A 21,401-nucleotide genomic window follows, 5' to 3' on the forward strand; every position below is an offset into this window, starting at 1 on the left:
ATGGGAAATAGTCCATATATTCTTCATCTGTGGTTTCACCATTGCTATGACAGACATGCAGAAAACTCTGCAAGTGATGTAAGGATCTTCATCATCTGTGCCTTTAAAATTTTGGAACTCTACCTTGATATTGGAGGTAGAATTGAACTTTTCAGCCCCAAAACTTGAGTAGGTGGGTCTACAACTCAAAAGAACTAACTTGCTCGCTCCCCACCCATGACCTTCTTGATTGTGAGGACACTGTCGACCTCTCACTTGGTTGATACTATTCTCAAGCCTCAAGGGTACAACCGGACGTATACCTATTGGCCAAGCAAATTCTTTGTATATGGTGAGAGGAACTCGGGCAAATTGTCTTAGTTGATCTTCTTCATTGACATCTGATATGTGGTGATGTCTTTCTCCATCAGAAGCACGCCTGTCTTCATGATGATAGATTCTTTGTCCATCTGTCTTTCTCCATTAGAAGCATGCCTATCTTCATGATGATAGATTCTTTGTCCATATGTCATAGTTGGTCTTCTAGCTTCATACCTTTTTGGATGTATTCTTTTAGGTACAATAGCCGAGTAACACTGAAGATGTTCTCATCGCTCTCTGAGTGGGTCTTCACATTCATTTTGTTGTTCCATCAAGGAGATGGCCATTTGTTCGAAATCCAAATTCTTCGTGGATGAGTGTTTGGATTCCATTTGCCATGATAGGCCTTCACTTGCCAATCTTCTTGGATGCCTCGGCCCAACACCATTATTCTGACCTTTTGGCTCTACATAGTAGTCAACTTCCACCCTTGGGTTAGCATAGCTGAGTCTCTCTTCTCATGCTCGTCACTCTTGTTGGATAGTTTCCCTTGCTAGCCTCTATTGGGCATTGACCTCTAGTTCCAAGACTGCTCCGCCTTGCACATTGGATGTATCCACTAAGTAGCCCCATCACCTTTGGTTTAGATATTCTTCACATCTAGATACGTATCTTCTTTGTCTCTTCAAGCATGTGTCAGCCATTGCTTAACTCAAAAAGTAATCGCAAAACAATCTAAGTTCTTTCTGTCTTGCACACCCCTGTCGTCAAGGACTCTATCAGTTGTTGCCACTCACCTAGAGTTATTTGAATGAACTTCTTGTAGTAACCAACGATTCCCAGTAACTATTTTGCTTCATTATGGGTAATATGAACTCTCTCCTTTTCCCTTACCAACTCGGTTCTCTAAATTTCCTACCCTCAGAGCTTGTCAACTCGCAATTCACTTGACCCTCCTGAGCAAAATTGCCAAAATGTTAACAGTTGTGTTTACTCACCCTGCTAACTCAGAACACTCAGGTTAGTTCCCAACCTTGTGCTATGCGAGGCAGTCGATAGAGCGAGCGAGGAAAAGCGAGCGGGCCCAAAAAAGCGAGCGAGCTTTTCCACAATTTCCTTATCGAGGTATTCAACATAGCTTTGTGGAAACCACTATTTGGGAAAATTGTCAAAAATAAAACTTATGTTACTATGTGTAACTATACCAATATTGCGAATTATAGTCTACCTTAACTTCCAATTGGAGCCATACTCACATTATGCAACAATAGTATGTGGTTTGAAAGAAACCGAATTTCCACTCCAAAGCGGATTCCATTACTGATACAACAATTCTTTTGCATTTGAAATGGGTCTTATTATCAAACTCCTTCAAAAATAAAAAAAATGCGTTGCTTGATATGTTGAACTTAGTAACATAAACATCACTTCACCCATATGTGGGGAAAAAAAACTGTCTGTAGACTTCATAGCATGGGATTGCATCAACACTTATGACATTCAAAATGGTTCTTCTTATTAAAAGTGTTATCAACCATGAAAGAAAATGTTTAAAATTAGTTCACCCATATGTTAAAAAACCCAAGTGTCATTTATGACATTCAAAATTGTTCTTGCAATCATCCTGTAGTTCCTAGAGATTTTGCCCATACTTCCAACCCCTTCCCTTCAACCACTAAGAGGTATCTAATAGTTTTATAGAACGCGTTGCCTATTTTAGGCATTCAGGCCCTAAAAGTAGCACCTCGTATCTTTCGACTTGCATATCCGAATGGGGTCATGTCATATATCAAATCGAATGGCAAGATCCAATTTAGATGGTTTTCATGTCTATTTTCTCCATCAACTAAAACTATATTCATCAAATAATGTTGTTGATCAATTTTTGGCATACCCCCCCCAAAATCAAGACCCCCATTGCAAAGAAAGGTAAGGAACACAAGTGCTTGTTCTTATGCTCATGAGACAACAAAATGCATGAAATAGGTAACCAACGGGGTCCTAATTTTGCTGTATGTATGTAAGTATGTATATATGTATGTATATACATACATATATATCTATATGTGTATATATGTGTGTGTGTGTGTGTGTGTGTGTGTGTGTGTGTGTATGTATATATATATATATATATATATATGTATGTATATGTATATGTTGATGCATATATGTATATATTGATGCATACAATTTTGATATATGGAGAAAATGGACATGAAAACCATCTAAATTGGTTCTTGTCGTTCGATTTGATATATAACATGATCCCATTTGGTTTGTAAGTCCAAAGATATGGGGTCCTACTTTTAGGGCCTGGATGCCTATTTTAGGCATCCAGGCCCTAAAAGTAGGACCCCGTATCTTTGGACTTGCATATCCAAATGGGGTCATGTCATATATCAAATCAAACGGCAAGATCCAATTTAGATGGTTTTCATGTCCATTTTCTCCATCAACTAAAACTCTATTCATCAAATAATGTTGTTGATCAATTTTTGGCATACCCCCCCAAAATCAAGACCCCCATTGCAAAGAAAGGTAAAGAACACAAGTGCTTGTTGTTATGCTCAAGAGACAACAAAATGCATGACATGGGAAACCAATGGGGTCTTACTTTTGATGTTTGTATGTATGTATGTATGTATATATATGCATGTACATACATACATACATACATACATACATATATATATATGTATGTATGTATGTATATGTTGATGCATATTTGTATATATTGATGTATATATTGATGCATACAATTTTGATATATGGAGAAAATGGACATGAAAATCATCTAAATTGGCTCTTGCCATTTGATTTGATATATGACATGACCCCATTTGGATTTGTAAGTCCAAAGATACGGGGTCCTACTTTTAAGGCCTGAATGCCTGAAATAGGCAGCGCGTTAATGCTTTGCCTATTTCATGCATTTAGGCCTCAAAAGTAGGACCCCATTGGCAACAAACGCGCTGCCTATTTCATGCATTTAGGCCTCAAAAGTAGGACCCCATTGTGTTGCCAATGGGGTCCTACTTTTGAGGCCTAAATGCATGAAATAGGCAGCGCGTTAACGTGTTGCCTATTTTAGGCATTCAGACCCTAAAAGTAGCACCCTGTATCTTTGGACTTGCATATCCGAATGGGGTCATGTCATATATAAAATTGAATGGCAAGATCCAATTTAGATAGTTTTCATGTCCATTTTCTCCATCAACTAAAACTATATTCATCAAATAATGTTGTTTATCAATTTTTGGCATACCCCCCCCAAAATCAAGACCCCCATTTTGTTGTATGTATGTAAGTATGTATATATGTATGTATATACATACATATATATCTATATGTGTATATGTGTGTGTGTGTGTGTGTGTGTGTGTGTGTGTGTGTGTGTACACACACACATGTATGTATGTATGTATGTATGTATGTATGTATGTATATATATATATATATATATATATATATATATATATATATATATATATATACATACATACATACATATGTATATATTGATGCATATATTGATGCATATCTTGATGTATATATTTATGCATACAGTGTTGATTGATGGAGAAATCAGGCATGAAAACCATCTAAATTGGCTCTTGCCGTTCGATTTGATATAGGACATGATCCCATTGGGATTTGTAAGTCGAAAGATACGGGGTCCTACTTTTAGGACCTAAATTCCTGAAATAGGTAGCTTGTCAATGTGCTGCCTATTTCATGCATTTAGGCCTCAAACGTAGGACCTCATTTGGTCCTACATGGGGTCCTACTTTTGAGGCCTAAATGTATGAAATAGGTAGTGCATTGGCGCGTTGCCTATTTTAGGCATTCAAGCCCTAAAAGTAAGACCTCATATCTTTGGAATTACAAATCCAAATGGGGTCATGTCATACATCAAATCAAATGGCAAGAGCCAATTTAGATGTTTTCATGCCCATTTTATCGATTTAATAAAACTATATGCATCAAATAATGTTGTTTATCAATTTTTGGCATACACCCCCAAAATCAAAACCCCCATTGGAAAGAAAGGTAAGGAACACAAGTGCTTGTTCTTATGTTCAGGAAACATTAAAAAAGAGGCCTAGTAGCCCAAAAATGGCAGCGCATCAATGCACTATCATTTGTGGGTTGCCAGGTCTCTTTTTTGTTGTCTCACGAGCATACATATGGAGGTTATTATACAATATAACTAAGAAGTAGTATTGAAGTAGTTCTACAATTTGGATGCATTAAGAGCATTCATATAGCAAGGAAGAATATAATAATTGAATACATTTTTTTTTCAATACATATTGCTAGTGAGACTACCAAAAAGAGGCTGTACCCCTCATGATGTCTCTGGATACAGAAATGAGATTGCTTGATGCTTGGATTGTAGCTGGAAACATTGCGTGGGCAAAGCCACTATATGCCTCAAGTGTTGGAAATTGATATATGGCTCAAGTGCTAGAATGTGCAAATCGTGGCCAAAATCAAGACCTCTTAGAGATTCCATGAGGGCTATCCTTTTACTACTACACACGTCACCTTTAGTCGAGGGCAGAACCATTCGTCATCATAGGCAGCAGGTTCATGGGACCCCATCCCATGATCCAAGGCATTATTCAAAGACAAAGTATTTCTGACCATTCCCAAATTGAGTTTGCCAATTCCTAATCTGATTGATTTCATTTACTGGACTTGCAATGCTTGCAAAGCCCTTGCTTAAGCTTGAATGAGCCTCTTGATTTTGGGGGTATAATGGTCAAAAATGGCTTAACACGCCCAAAATCAAGAGGCTCATTCAAGCTTAAGCAAGGGCTTTGCAGGTCTTGTTTTTGGGTGGCAAAAGCACGAAAAATGACAGCGCATTAAGGTGTTGCCATTTTTATGCTTCCCCCCTCCAAAAACAAGACCCCCAAGCTATTCATTAGAGACACCAAAATGAGGAGAAGGATGATGTGAGGAGTAGAGGAGCTGGCCAATGAGGGGAGGGACAGCCTTGGAATTGCTAGCAACAAGCATGATGCAAGGAGGTGAGAAGGCAAAGAAGCAAGGAGGTGAGGAGGTGAGGAAGCAAGGAGGCGAGGAGGCAAGAGGCAGTCTTGAAGGGCAACAAGAGGGTGGAGGTGGCCGAAAGAGTAAGCAAGAAAGGGAGGGATGGAGATTGCTTGTAGGAAATGCTTGGATTAATGCTACAAATGCCATTTTTTTGTGTGTATTTTGCAGCATGAAATGTTTATGTCATTTTTCTTTTAAAAAATACAAAATTGTTGTGATTAATTGCACTACAAACAACTCAAGCCGTAAAGCACCATGGATTAGTACAACAATATACATCACAAATGGATGCATACACTCATATACGTCACCGATGGATGCATACACTTATACTCACATCAATTTCCAATATTGTATTAGATGGACCCTTAGCATATATGTGTGCATAGAAGACCATTTCCTACATTGATCCCTGATTTCATAGTTAAATTATTCCCTTTCTCACATTCTAACATGTGAAGATTTAATGTACATGCATTATGGGCACATTATATTGCAGTTTATGACTAACTTTTTTTATGAATGCATGATACTTGTATATGGTCAAGGAAGGTATATTATCATTTTTGAATGACAACATTACTCTATGCTCCATTTTATCCTATATTAGAAACTATGATCACTAGATATTACATAAATGTATTGCTCCATTATATCCTATACTAAAAACTATTTTGACCCAAATACATAATGCCAATTGAGGTTAGTACTGATGACAAGTGATGAAAACAATCTAATGGTATGAATGAGATCTTGTAAATTTTGGATATATAATATGGGTACTATGTTGATTGAGCTATTTTTCTAAGGGAATATTTTCAACTTAATTACTAAATACATACTTACAATGGTGACCTGATTCCCATCTATATGTATAATCAAGTTTTACTTTGTGTTAAAAAAAAAGCTTTTGCATAAGGTTAAAATTTGAATAGTATTTATATTTGTTTAAGACTACCCATTGAGCTGGCTCCTATTCTTATATTAAACATGATAATGTTCATAAAGATTTTATGAATACAAATAGATAGCATTGGCTCTCTTTTTAGTGGTTGGGAATGAACCCTAAAAGTACCCTAAAATGACTATGTATTCCCTTATTTGTAGCATGGAAGTGATCATGGTAGAGTGGCATAATCCCTATTTTGCTTTTTTCATAGGTTCTTTTGCTACTCATGGTTGGCGGATACACCACGGCATAGATCCGAATAGATATTTGGTTTTTTGCTTCAACTTGCTTGACTAGACTTTCCTTGATGATTGTTTGATTGTGCATGATGAGTAGTCACTGGCTTAACTGATGCATTAAGTGCAATGTTTTCCTTAAAGTTTTTCATACTACAAGATACGAGTTTGCTTATACGGGTGGAAATAAAAGCTTGTTAATGCCTGGTGCATATTTTTCGTTAGATGTAGTAGGATACTAGTTACCGAGTGTCTTTGCCAAATATTTCACTTGAATCATGCTCCTCTTATGCTTGAGTTTGTGGTCACGTATTGACTTTAACATAATAGTTTATAGGATATTGGATGAGCACTCAACATAGTGGTTAGATGCATTCATTTCTAGTTCCGATAGAACTATCATTCAGACATTGGTCATAATAGAAATATGGAGGGCTAAAATCCTTTTTTGGCTCCCTAAGTTTTTTAAAGCATGGTATTGTCCAGATTACATAGGTATTTTCACTAAGCAAAATTAATCCTTATGATGAAAATGTGTTTTTTTTCTTTTGACATAGTTAGTTCTGTTTGCATGTTTTTGGATCGAATGTATGGATGATCTTCTGCAAGCATAAAAGACATGATGTGTATATGTAGCACATGATCATGTTTACATATTTTCAGTCATATATTCTACATTGTGATCTATCATTATCTTGCTCTGTGGATGTTTAATCTGAGTAATGTTTGCTTTTTTTGTCGCAAATTTTATGTATTGTTGTGTCTCTACCTCTCCACAACGACTCAAATTGATAGTATGGCAATGAAAGAGAAGTTAATTGTGAGTTTCAGGCATGCCTTCATTGTTGGAATATGTTTAATTTGCTTATGATCACATCAATTGTTCCAATGATATTGAGAGGAATAAGATGCTGGATGAGGTTCTCGCTCGCTTGAAACCTATTTAATCTTGCTCGCTTATTTGGGGCTGCTCGCTTTTCTTCGCTCGCTTTTTGGTAATCCTCGTGCTATGCCTCGTGAAGATGTTTGTTCTTGAAATCCTAAGTAAGGGGTGCTTGGATGCAAATAGGTGCCAACAATTAACGCTCAAAGTTTAGGGTTAGCTAATGGGAAAGAACCGTGTGATGATAGGAGAATACTGACTTATTATCCACACTTAACAAGTGAAATACATAACAAGTGGAAGCCAAGAAGAGAGACTATTGCTCATTCATTCAATCATAATTACCATGTACAATCAAGCCGCCTTGGCTTCCAATGAACACTCCCTAACCTAACTCAGGTGGGGGGAAGAGAACTTGGCACACTGCTCTCTCTTCTTTCCCCACTTGTTATAACTTTTCTTCTACCTAAGAACCATCTTCCATTTTAGCACACGCTTGGTGCACTTGCTGCTACTCACCTATAGGTCGATACCCCAAAATCATCGGCACCCACTACTACAAAATAGTGCTTGATTGCCACTCTTGTTATCTGTGCTTGATGGTTGGTGATCGCATATCTGTTGACCTGACCCAAGCTCAACAGAGTTGTCTCTACCAGTTAGCTAAAGTCTTTCCCAATGGGATAGTTCAACTTGAAGATTTGCAAGGGAATGTATTCTCTGAGTTGCATAATGGGAGCAAAGTGAAACCATACCAAGTAGCGGGTTCCTTGGATAGATAGGACTTGGATGCATAACTCTCGATCGATGATGACAGTGAATTTTGCACCAACCAGAGTGCCAATTAGCTATTTAGTGATAGTGGAAGGGATGCATAGTACGCTAACATGTGGCAGCCTTAATGTTGTGGGAACATTAGTACACAATCATCATACTAAAGAAAGAATACTCATGCAACCATTGATGTGATGGGACATCTATATCACTAATGCCCGGCTCAATTCATGGTTTCTCAAGAAGGCCTTCATTCTCAAGTCATGCTTCAACCCTGGGAAGCTTCATGATGCCAAATGGTGTGATGTATATTCTTAAGATGGTAGCTATTAATCCTCCCAAGCTACCTCATCAATGAGAGGTTAACATGCAAGTCTTTGTCCGAGTTCATCGGGTTGAAGAAGAGCGTGGGCTACGTCCCATGGCAATATGTGGTGCGGATCCTTATAGCAGTGGAGGATAGCTTCCCTGTGGATTGGTATGCCATCTTTGAGAGGGAATTTGAATCCCAATTAAAGGCAATACGTAGAGGCCACACACATTACAAGCTTGCCCCACACCTTTGCCTACTGCAACAGCATCTCATGATGGGGTATGTACCATGGCCAAACGTAGTTCCACTACTAGGTGGAGTAGGTTCATTAGGCCCAAAATAATGAATACTTAGAAGGGGGTGAACAGGGAAATGAGGACATGGAGGGATAGGAACATGGAGAGGGATAGGAGGGAAATGGCTAACAAGAGCCGAGCAACAAAGAAGACTAGGAGCAGTATGCTGACAAAGGTGCCAAGGATAAGGCATAGGAGTAGGAGCAATAGGATAAGGGTGCCGAAGAAACACAAGACAAGATGCTAGAGGGGAACAACAATGAAGGAATGTCCAAGCAACAAAACCAAGATAATCAGGAGAATGGTGACGAGGGCACCTTCAAGCTGGAGAAAGAAGGAAACCCAGAGGGGAACAGTAACAAGGGCACCTTCGAGGAGCGAAAGAAAGGAAATCCAAAGGGAAATAGCAAGAAGGGCACCTTTGAGAATTTGGAACAAGAGTTTGCTAAGGGGGCAGAAGGCAGTGGAACACCCGAGTAATGGGAAGAAGAGGCTACACCCAAGGAGCAAAGGAAGGCTGAAGCAGACAAGGGCAATGCTGAGCCCTCACAGGAGCCCACCAAGCAACAAATTGAGTAGCATAGTGTGGTACCATCTACACCACCACCATCACCCTACCCTTGCCTACCCTACCTCTATGAAGCCTACCCTATGCCAAACCATTTCCCCTTGATCCAATGCTAACCCAAGATGATCATGAGTATCGGGTTGCCACAGAGTTCCAGTGGTGAGTTCTATGAGAGAACATGGTGCAAGTGGCCCAGGCCTTATATGTTTTGGCCAATCATTGGCTCCCTCCCTAGGTACTTGAGCATAGACTCTTCTTATAGATGCAATACTGGGAGGAAATGATGAGGTTCTTTAAGGGATAGACAACAAGTCTAAGATGGGATGAGGCTAACTTGATTGCAAAGTGCAAGTCTCTCCAAAAGCAACTGGACAACAAAAATAAACTCTATGACAAGATGTCCAAAATTATTCCTAGTTGCAACAAACCCACATTGAGCTCAAAACAAACTTCCACAACCTTCAATGCAAAGCCAACAGACTTAAAGCACTCATTGCCAAGCCCATGAGTGAGATTGTGGTTGTCATGGGGAAGAATATTTAGTTGGCGCATGTCGTACTAAAGATCATGCAATAGAAGGTCAACCCCAGGAAACACTAGGCCTCTTGGGACCAAATAGAAGTGTTTGAAAAGGAAAATCCCAGCTATGACGAATTGCTATTGAGAATGAAAATCTCAAGGAGGAGAATGCACACCTACAAGCCAAGCTGGAGCGATATGCCCAACTCAACCAACAGTCAGTCACCTCCGGCCTCTCGATGAACACCCCAACAAGTTGCCTTGCTGGTAGCCACCAGACAATGATGGATCAGATGGTCAGGGTGCACGAATTGTCATAGCTAGGCCACCAGGTAGGCATCTCAGAGCAAAAATCAACTGAAGGCGGAAGTGGATCATACACGAAGGTAGTATAGGGAATCACAACCTAGGCTCTTTTAATGCTCAATCCAGCAAATTGAGAAGAGTGCAGGAGCACATTCATACAAACATACTACGATTTTGAGGATGTTGCAGTACAAGTTAAAATTTTGGTCGACACTTGTGAAGTGGGTGTGCAGACCGAGCAAATTTAGGCCGAGCTCACTTTGTCCAAACAAGATCTTCCTATAGCCAACCTAGATCTGAAAGTTTTGCACCAAGTTCGGGCAAGATTTGAAGGGATATACAGACATTGCAGAAATTGGCAAGAGATGCCTATATGGTATCGGGTCTATTAGTTGATGAAAGAAATGGAGTTCAATGCTCCCCCACAATCTATGCATCAAGCTGTACTTGAGCCAATACAGCCCATGATATAGGTATATGATCGGGCAATCAAAGCCGGGCGACCAAAGCCTTCAACCATTTTGTCAAAGAGTGCACCCAATGCCACCATAACATTTTCAAGATGGAGCACCAATTGATTATTGCTTGGATTCGCCAATTGACCAAGCCTACCATCCCTGAGCTCCCTTCTTATTATGCTAACATTTTGAGAGTGCTCTCAACGGAAGCAAGAACGGAAGAGGGAGAGAGAGAAACAGAGAGCCACACAAGTTTTGGTGGGTGCAGAACTGCCCTAGTCTTCTTTTTCATTCATTTATATATGTGTTTGAGTATTGTACATAACCGAGGTAAAGGCACAGTGACCTTTAACCCCCACAACCTCCCACTTAAAGGACAATGTGCCTTTAAGGGAGAACAACTAGTGAGAATACTATCCAATGCCCATCAATACATGACAATACTCAAACTGCTGACTGGGTACACTCTTCGTCAGTATATCTGCAGGGTTATCATCTGTATGAACCTTGACAAGCTTTATGCGCTTGTCCTCAAGTACCTCCTTGATGAATGGTACCTGACCTCAATGTGTTTGGTCTTTGCATGAAAGATCGGATTCCGTGCTAGCTGAATATCACTCACGGAATCACTATGCAATGTCGGTACACTTGTATGAATCCCCAAATCTCCCACTAGCCAATCAAGCCATATAGCCTCCTTGCAACGCTCTGTGGCTGCAACATACTCAGCCTCTGTGGTAGACAAAGCAATGCACTTTTGTGCGTGAGACATCCATGACAATGCACCACCTACAAAGGTGAACACATAACCAGAAGTGGATCTCCTACTATCCACATGCCCTGCATAGTCTGAATCTGTGTACCCAAGTACATGCATGTCTCCTTTACCAAAGTAGATGCACATCTCCTTGGTACCCTTCATGTACCTCATGATGCACTTAACTGCCTCCCAATGCCTCTTTCCTGGATTAGCCATATACTGGCTAACAACTCCCACTGCAAACGCAATGTCTGGTCTAGTAGCTATCATAGCATACATAAGACTCCCAACCGCTGATGCATAAGGAACCTTGGCCATCATGGCCCTTTCCTCATCTGATTTGGGACTATCTTTATGACTCAGTTTCACATATGGAGGCAATGGAGTACTCACTGCTTTCCCCCCCTCCATATTGAAACACTGCAATACTTTTGTAACATACTCCTTTTGTGAAAGCCAAAGGAGTTTCCTACTCCGATCACGCGTGATGCGCATACCAAGAATATGACCTGCAAGTCCCAAATCCTTCATATCAAAGGCCTCATGCAACTTGGCCTTTAAGGCATCTAGCTCATAAGTATTCTTGCTAGCCAATAGCATATCATCCACATATAGTGCCAGGATTATCAGGCTATTATCCTTAGCCCTTTTAGTGTAGAGGCAGTTATCAATTTCACTCCTTCTAAAACCCTGGGACTGAATGAAATCATCAAACTTCTGATACCATTCTCTAGGCGCTTGCTTAAGACCATAGAGACTCTTCTTCAGCTTGCAAACTAAATGCTCTTTGCCCTTTTCTTCAAAGCCTTCCGGCTGCACCATGTAAATTTCCTCATGCAAATCCCCATGCAAGAAAGCTATCTTGACATCCATCTGCATAAGCTCCATATCCTCCGCTGCCACTAGTCCAAGCATGCATCTTAGTGTGGTCATCTTCACAACCAAAGAGAATATCTCATCAAAGTGCACACCCTTTTCTTGCTTGAACCCTTTAGCAACCAAACGGGCCTTGTACCTAGGCACATCATCACCTGTGACCTTCATCTTGTGGACCCATTTACATGGCAATGCTTTCTTTCCATGTGGTAAAGAAACCAAGTCCCAAGTCTTATTCTTCATAAGTGAACTCATCTCTGATTGCATAGCATACTTCCACTTGCATTGATCCTCATGCATCATAGCCTCTTTGTAGCAAGAAGGCTCCCCCCGCAATCAGTAAGCATCACATAGTCTACTCCTGGAACAAACCTATCAGGCGGTCTAGACACTCTTGATGATTTTCTCAAGGGCATTTCAGCTTGCTATCCCACTTGCATATCAGCCACATTTGGCTCATCATTTCCACCGATAGATGATCCATCATCTACCCTTGATTGTATACCTGTGGGAGTACTTGGTGGTACCATTTCTTGCACATTTGGTGCATGGACAGCTTGCTGTCTATCAACATATGCAGGTGGATTCACATCCTGGAAAGTGACTCTCCTCATTTCCACATCCCTCATGGGTGCCTTATGCATCTTCTTCTCATTGAAGACTACATCATGGCTGCGTATGATCTTCTTTGCTTCTAGATCCTAGAGACGATAGCCCATCTCTCCACTTTCACCATAACCCAGAAAGATGCATTTCCTAGACTTAGGATCTAGCTTCTTTCAAAGCTCTTTTGGCACATGTGCATATGCCTCACACCCAAATATACGCAAATGAGAGTAAGAGGGCTTCTTGCGACTCCATACCTCTTCAGGAATACCACCATCCAAACTCTTACTAGGTGATCTATTGATCACATGCACTGCAGTCTTCATTACCTCAGCCCAAAAGCCACCAGAAAGACTTGCATTGGAAAGCATGCATTGCAACCTTTCTTGAATGGTACGGTTCATCTTTTCTACAACTGGATTTTGCTTTGGAGTACGAGGGGATGTGAGCTCCCTCTTAATCCCACGTGTATCATAGAAATGCTAAAAGTCATGAGAGAGATACTCTCCACCATTGTCAGCAGTCCGTAGGCATTTAAGCATTCTACCTGACTGATTCTCAACCAAGGCCAACCATTTCTGAAATACCTGGAACACATCACTCTTCTGAGCTATAGCATAAGCCCACACTTTCCTAGTTGCATCATCAATGAATGTCACATAGTATTCAGCCCCACCTAATGACTGTGTAGGCATGGGACCACATACGTCTGAATGCACCAAATCAAGCTTTTCAAACTCTTTCTTTCCCCTTCTTTTATGGGCTGATTTAGTCTGCTTCCCATAGAGACAGTGCTCACAAAATTCAAAATCAGAGAAACTCAAATGCAGTACATAACCCAAATGGCATAAGAGTTTCATTCCATTCTGGCTCATGTGCCCCAACTTGCAATGCCACAAAGAAGTGCTTGGCTGCTCGGTTATTACAACAACATGATCAAATACCCCTGATACATGTAAGAGATACAAAGTCCCACACTTGGCACCCCTGGCCAAAAGCATAGAGCCCTTCTGAATTTTCCAACTCTAAAAGCCAAAAGTGGTGTGAAAACCAGCATCATCTAGCTAACCCACTGAAATAAGACTCTTGGTCAACTTAGGCACATGTCTCACATGTTTCAAAATAAATGCAGACCCATTTGCAAAAGAAAACTTTGTCACCTACTCCCACTATGTCACATGCATAGTCATTTCCAAGATGCACACAACCTGTCTTTCCACTGTCATAAGTGGAGAACCATTCCCTATGGGGAGTAACATGGAATGAAGCACCAAAATCCAAAATCCAATCCTGGGAATATGCATCATCTGAAGTGGTAAGCAACTCTGTAGATAAACTAGACATGAAGAGAACGTCATTGTCACTATCATGTGTGACTGCATTGATCTCCTCGATCTTCACTTTTCCTTTGTCCTCCCTTGGACTATCTTCCTTCTGATTTGCACCCCAATTTGCATTCTTTTTCTTATCCTTTTGCTCTCTTTTCAGCTTGTAGCAATCCTTTTTCATATGGTCCTTCTTGCCATAGTGGTAACACTCAATGTTCCGTGCCCTAGATTTGCTACGAGACTTCCCTCTTTCTTGGGACTTCCCCCTGAACTATGATCTGCCCCTTTGCACATTTAAGGCTGCATCCTGCTTGTTGCCGTCCATAGACTTCCGTCTAATCTCCTCGGCCAACAAGCTACCCATAACATCATCAAATTTCAGTACTCCACTAGGTGCAGAGTTACTGACAGCTGTACGAAGGTATCCCATGAGGATGGCAATGAACATAAGAGAAATATTGCCTTAGTCTCTGCATCAAAATTCATCTTTTGAGCCTGAAGCTAGCTGAAAATAATATTGAATTCATTCAAGTGAGAAGCAATGGAGACCCCTTCCTTCATCTGTAGCTCAAACAACCTCTTCATGAGGTAAACTTTATTAGAGGCAGTTTCCTTTCCATAAGTGACACACAGTTTCTTCCACAAATCTTCCGTAGTTTGCTCATTTACTACTGTGAAATCAACTGACTCTGCAAGATGAAGTCTAATAGTAGATTTTGCTAATGCATCCAACTCATTCCAATCATCCTCAGACATATTTGCAGGGTTAGCTTCAATCCCTGCCAAGGGTTTAATCTGCTTCTTTTGAATAAGCACATCCCTTATTTGTTCTTTCCACAAAGAAAAGTTTGTCCCATCAAACTTTTTAATGCTAAAAAACTCCTTTTCAGACATGGAAGAGGATGCCATGATGTAAATGAAGCAAAAATCCCAAATGCTAGTGCCTACAAGAGAGAATCACACCAAATACTAGGTGCACCCAAATGTGTATGCCACAATAGAGTGAAATATCACCAAAACTCATGTCTCAAAGCATCTGACTCATGTGCATATACTATGCATCCATATGAGCAAATCTGGCCCAAAAGAAAACGCCAACTACAATGGCAATCCAAAATGCCAATAAGTGCCAAATGACTCAAGCATAAACACCGTCCACTGGCATATACATTAATAATATCTCATCCAAGAGAGCATAGCACTATCAATGCATCACCTGCAATGTGTCAAAGCTGTCCCTTAGCATAAAATAGCATCCATGTGCAAAGCGTCCATAAAAATAGCATCCCACAAGGCAATTTGGACCTATCAGCGCATCCAATAAGGATCTCAATGCATCCAAATGGCCGATAAATCATCCACTACAACCCAATGCACACCACGAATGAGCGCACACTGCTCAAACTACAACGAGAGTGATCTGCATAAGGTATGCTCAAGAAATCATAATCCCACGGTAATGACCGCTATTGAAAATAGAACCTGAGATGCCTCAAAACATGGGCACCATTGCATAATAGAACTCAACAAGAAAATCTACAAATATCTCTCTTCTGCTAGAACTCCAAAATCCCAACCAATGAGTGAGAAATGGGAGTCAACACTTATCCATTACCATGTGGCATAAATCTAAGGTTTCAAAACCTTAGAATGAAAAATGCATAATAGAGAGACAAAATTGAATACAGAGAGATCTATAATTCTTAAAATCCTCCACCGAATCGCGTAAGAACTGACAGGTAGGGGTTTTTGGGCATCCGGAATGCAATGGGACAGACAATGGTCTCAATCACTGGGTCCAACACGGACTGAAAAACGTTTTTGAAAACAGAGCCGTTTGTAAACTCCATCGGAGTGCGAATGACGAGCAACATATAAGTTTTAGGACCTCCTGAGTCCACCAAAACTGACAGATCTGCAAATGGTTGCTCCAAACTTGAGTTCCAACACCTGGGTAGAAAAACGCAGAAATTGACACAGTAGTCAGAAATCTAATGAAATGATCCTAGATTCAAGAATGAAGGTGTTTCCAAGCTCCTGAAGTGAAGTGGACACCAAAAGCAATCAATAGTTGCCTCTACAAGTCAATACGGAGTCTCTGTCATCGAACGGAATAGGGAAAAGCTCAAAAAACGACTTTTTCTTTGAAAACACTTAACAGGCTCTCAAAAACCACTTCGCAAAACCAAAGTGACTTTTCCAAAGGTTCCTCCAAGGGTTTACACACTCGGATGCAAGTAAAGTCGCCCACAAAGCTTCCCACAGAGCTTCTCCTTCCTCCCACAGAGCTGCTAAGCTTCAAGCATCCACGCACGCTCAGCTAGATTACCCAGGCTCTGATACCAGTTGAGAGTGCTCTCAATGGAAGCAAGAATGGAAGAGGGAGAGAGAGAAACAGAGAGCCACACAAGTTTTGGTGGTTGCAGAACCACCCTAATCTTCTTTTTTATTCATTTATATATGTGTTTGAGTATTGTACATAACCGGGGTAAAGGCACAGTGACCTTTAACCCCCACACATTTTATAGGAGCTTGAGAAACTTATTAGCAGTCATGTTACCGAGGCAACGACAATGTGGAATAATATACATGATTTATGTAAGGATCCAGGCACTAAGTGGCAGGTGTTGTCTCTATGCCAACATGGACTCAGGTAGCATAGAATGTGTGTGTAGTAGCAAAGCTCTGTGTTGAGATATCAAGCTCTATCCCCGACATATCTCCTGGATGACTATCATTTATGTCACCGCCTATGTTAGTTGTACTCGTGGTGTAGTTAGACTACCACGTATGTTTTTGGTTTGGGTTCACATATGAACCACGTATTCTAGGTTTTGACATATAGGGTATTTCCCTCTTCTATTGTATTGTTGTTGTGTGCAAAAGTGAAGAAAGGCTTCACCCTCCAACCTTGTGTCCTCTCTCTTTTGTGTGTTGTGAAGAAAGCTGAACTTGAGTCTCCTATCTCTCTCCCTTATTCTTTACATGGTATCAGAGCCTTGTTCGTGGTAAGGAGCTCAAGAAAGCTAGCCAAGTTTGTGGTGTCCTGGTAAGAGGACCAGTGTAGCTTTCCTATTTTGAGTTTGGGAGCAAATCTCTGCAGGTAGCACAGCCAGAAGTGCAGGAGTGCACTGCTTCAGATTGAGAGGCCCTTCGCGGTGCGGCGAGAGCGCAGTATATGCTGCGGGGGTGGGCGAAGCCCTTGGTGACTTTATTTTTCTGATTTGAGGCCGTTTCGGGGCCCGTTTTGAAGGCGGAAGTTCTTCGCAGGCACTCGAAAAAAAGGCCCTGTTTTTGCTGTGCGACCACCGCGTGGCTAGTCGGTGGAAAGGTGCCACAGAAATTGCATCGTATGCCTATGTGCAGAGATATTGGGAGTTGCAGATTCATGGCTGTTGCCTGTTGATGCAAAATCGTCACGAGGAAGTGACTGTGTGGTGAAATACCACTTTCGTCAGTGTTGCAGATCTGCCCCTGTGAGGCTTTTCGCAGAAGTTTTGCTATTTGCCCTTGTGAGGCATTTGCTGTGTTTACAGGTTGCTGTTGCAATTCGTGATTTGTAAAATGTCTGAGAATCTGTCTACCATTGTCAGTGAGAAGCTTGACAAGAATAACTTCCAAGCATGGAAGTTCAGGATGACAAACTTCTTTATGGGAAAGGGAGTTTGGGATTACATCAGTGGTGAAACTGCAGAACCAGTTTTGGGTGCTGCTCCCACTCCTGCTGAATTGAAGGCCTTTAAAGAATGGCATGAAAAAGCCAAAAAATGCCTGTATTGGCTGTCCGTTAGCATTTCAGATTCTATGATTGTGCATATACAGGATCTAGAGATGCCTAAGGAGGCATGGGATACATTGGTGAAGCTGTATAGCACAAATACCAAAGCACGAAAGATGCAGCTAAAGTAGGAGTTGCACAATGTGCAAAGGAAAAATCTGAATATAAATGAGTATTCCTTGAAGGTGAAAGGCCTTGCAGATTCTCTTGCCTCCATTGGAGCACCTGTTGATGATGAGGACTTAGTGTCCGTGACCTTGAATGGTCTTGGAAAAGATTATGCACAATTTCGGACATCCATTGGAGTCCGTGAAACATTTCCTGATTTTCAGGAACTTATTGCTCTCTTGCTGAGTGAAGAGCAAAGGAATGGTGGTTCAGCCACCTCAACTTCTCAAGAGACTGCTTTCTACTCGAATACAGGTAGAGGCAGGGGTAGAGGAAGAGGCCGTTCTGGTGGCCGTGCAGGAAATCAGAACCAACAGCAACAACAGGAAAACCAGTCCTATGGAGGAGGACGTGGTAGTTCTAGAGGCAGGGGGAGCCAAAGAGGCCGTGGTTCATGGCAAAGGAACCAGCAAGTAAATAGCAGCACAGAATGCTATTATTGTGGAAAGCCTGGACACAAGGAGAATACATGCTATAAAAAGCAGAATGACATCAAAAGTGGAAAGTTGCAGCAAAGCAACTATGCATCATTAAGTGGGCATGGTGACGACAGAAATGAGCACCTTTTTGTGATGCAGCATATGGTTAACTCCATGTCAGGAGATGCTGCAGCTTGCAATGATGTTTGGTATGTTGATTCAGGTGCCTCTAACCACATGACCAGTCATGGTGAGTGGTTTCATGATGTCAGAAATTTGGATAAGCCAGGTTATGTTGAAACAGGTGATGATACTGCGCACCCAATTATGCAGGTTGGTAAAGTGCCATTGGCTATGCAAGATGGCAAAACAAAGTACTTGGCAGATGTACTTCATGTTCCAAAAATCACTAAGAACCTGGTTTCAGTTGGCCAGATGGTTGAGCAAGGTCTGCAGGTTAGATTTAACCCTGATGGATGCTTCGTTGAGGACTTGAAAAATAAGTGCCGCTTGGTTGCGAAAGGCAACAAAAATGGCAGAATGTTCACCTTGGATGTTGATATACCTGAGGTGAAAGCTGCTATGTTTGCGCATGGGAGAGATGTCATTGCAGATATTGAGATATGGCACAAGCGCATTGGGCACGTGAATATACAAAGGTTGAAATCTATGCAAACGAAAAACATTGTTGCAGGTTTGCCTAAATTCAGAGTTGAGGGAATGCAAAAGGTATGTGAAGCATGCCAAATGGGTAAGCAGGCCAGACATGCATTTCCCAAAAATGCTAAGGTGAGCAGAAGACCTTTGGAAGTGATCCATTCAGATGTTTGGACAACCAAAGCTGCTTCTATTGGTGGATGCCATTATTATGTGACGTTTATTGATGACTACACTAGGAAGGTGTGGATTTATTTTATGAAGCACAAAAGTGAAGTGTTCAGCCATTTCAAGGCTTTTAAGGCCATGGTTGAAAAAGAGAAAGGTGTGCATCTTAAAGTGCTAAGATCTGATGGAGGGGGAGAGTACTTTTCAGAAGAATTTTGTGAATATCTGAAAGAACAGGGAATTCAAAGGAAGTACTCATGCAGGTCTACCCCTCAGCAGAATGGGGTTGCAAAAAGGAAGAACAGGCATATTGCAGAAGTAGGACGGGCGATCCTAAATGAGAAAAACATGCCTGATTATTTTTGGGCTGAAGCAGTAGCAACTGCTGTTTATATTATGAACAGAACCCCCACTGCAGCTGTCCATGGCATGATGCCTGAAGAAATGTATACATGTCAAAAACTAGATATTTCTCACTTGAAGGTATTTGGCTGCATAGATTATGTTCATGTTCCTGATGAGAAGAGAACAAAGCTAGATCCAAAGGCAGAAAAATGCATCTTTATTGGATATGCTCAGCACCAGAAAGGGTATCGCTGTTATAACCCTTCCACCCGCAAAATGCAAGTGAGCAGAGATGTTGTTTTTGATGAAATGAGCAGCTGGTATGCACCAACTGTTATGGTAGGAGATGCAGATGCAGGAAATGGGAATGCTGCAATAAATGCAGAGCAGCAATCTCAAGCCTTGAGTGGACCCAGAGAGTCCTCTACTAGTGGATCTAATGCATGGACAGGGAGATTGAGATCTAGTGAATCGTCACATGGCAGTCCAGATAGTGTTGTGCAGGATCACATAAGGGAAAAGAAAAAGTGGACCATACTCTAGTGTTTGATGTGTCTGCTGGTAGCTCTCATGTTGATGGAGAGTCAAGCGGCTCTGAAATGAGCCTTGATGAGGAACTTGGGATTCCTTCAGTTGTTACACCTGGTGCAAGGAAAAGCAGGCATGATTTAAAGACGTCTGCAACTGATCCAGTTGTACGGAGGTCCACTCGTATTAAGTATCCAGTTGACAGGCTGAGATATGATGGGTATACAGCACATCACTATGCTTATATGGTCAAGGTTCTAGAGGAGCCAGAGCCCACATGTTTTGAGGATGCAGCAGGGCATAAAAATTGGGAAGCAGCTATGGATGAAGAGATGGGTGCCTTGGATGCAAACCACACTTGGGATTTGATGCCTTTGCCTCATGATAAGAAGGCTATTGGCTGCAAGTGGGTTTACAAAGTAAAACACAACGCTGATGGGTCTGTTAGCAGGTACAAGGCAAGATTGGTTGCCAAAGGTTTTGCACAGACATATGGAATTGACTATGAGGAAACTTTCAGCCTAGTTGCAAGGATGGCAACTGTGAGAGCAGTAATTGCTATGGCTGCTGCAAAGGGATGGTCTTTGCATCAGATGGATGTGAAAAATGCCTTCTTGCATGGTGATTTGCAGGAAGAGGTTTATATGATGCAGCCAGAAGGTTATGAGGATAAAGCACACCCCGATTTTGTATGCAGGTTGCGCAAAGCCTTGTATGGCTTAAAACAGGCGCCGAGGGCATGGTCAGACAAGATAGGGCAATATCTTGTCACTATTGGATTTCAGATTTCCAATTCAGATTTTTCACTTTATGTGAAAAGGACAAACAGAGGGATTGTGCTTATAGTCATCTATGTTGATGACTTGATTATTACAGGTGATAGTGATGCAGACATTAATGAAGTGAAGCTGCTGTTGAAGCAGAAATTTGAGATGAAGGATTTGGGAGAGCTGCGTTACTTCTTGGGCATTGAGGTTATTAGATCCCCGAGTGGGATATGGCTGTTGCAAAGGCAATACGGTTTGGACATGCTGTCCAAATATGGGATGACAGGCTGTAAGCCTATCTCTGTTCCATTGGAGCAGAATGTGAAGCTCAATGCAGA

This window comes from Dipteris shenzhenensis, chromosome 21 (assembly GCF_047967505.1).
Source record: "Dipteris shenzhenensis isolate YYH24624 ecotype China chromosome 21, Dip_SZ_1.0, whole genome shotgun sequence".
Lineage (NCBI taxonomy): Eukaryota > Viridiplantae > Streptophyta > Polypodiopsida > Gleicheniales > Dipteridaceae > Dipteris > Dipteris shenzhenensis.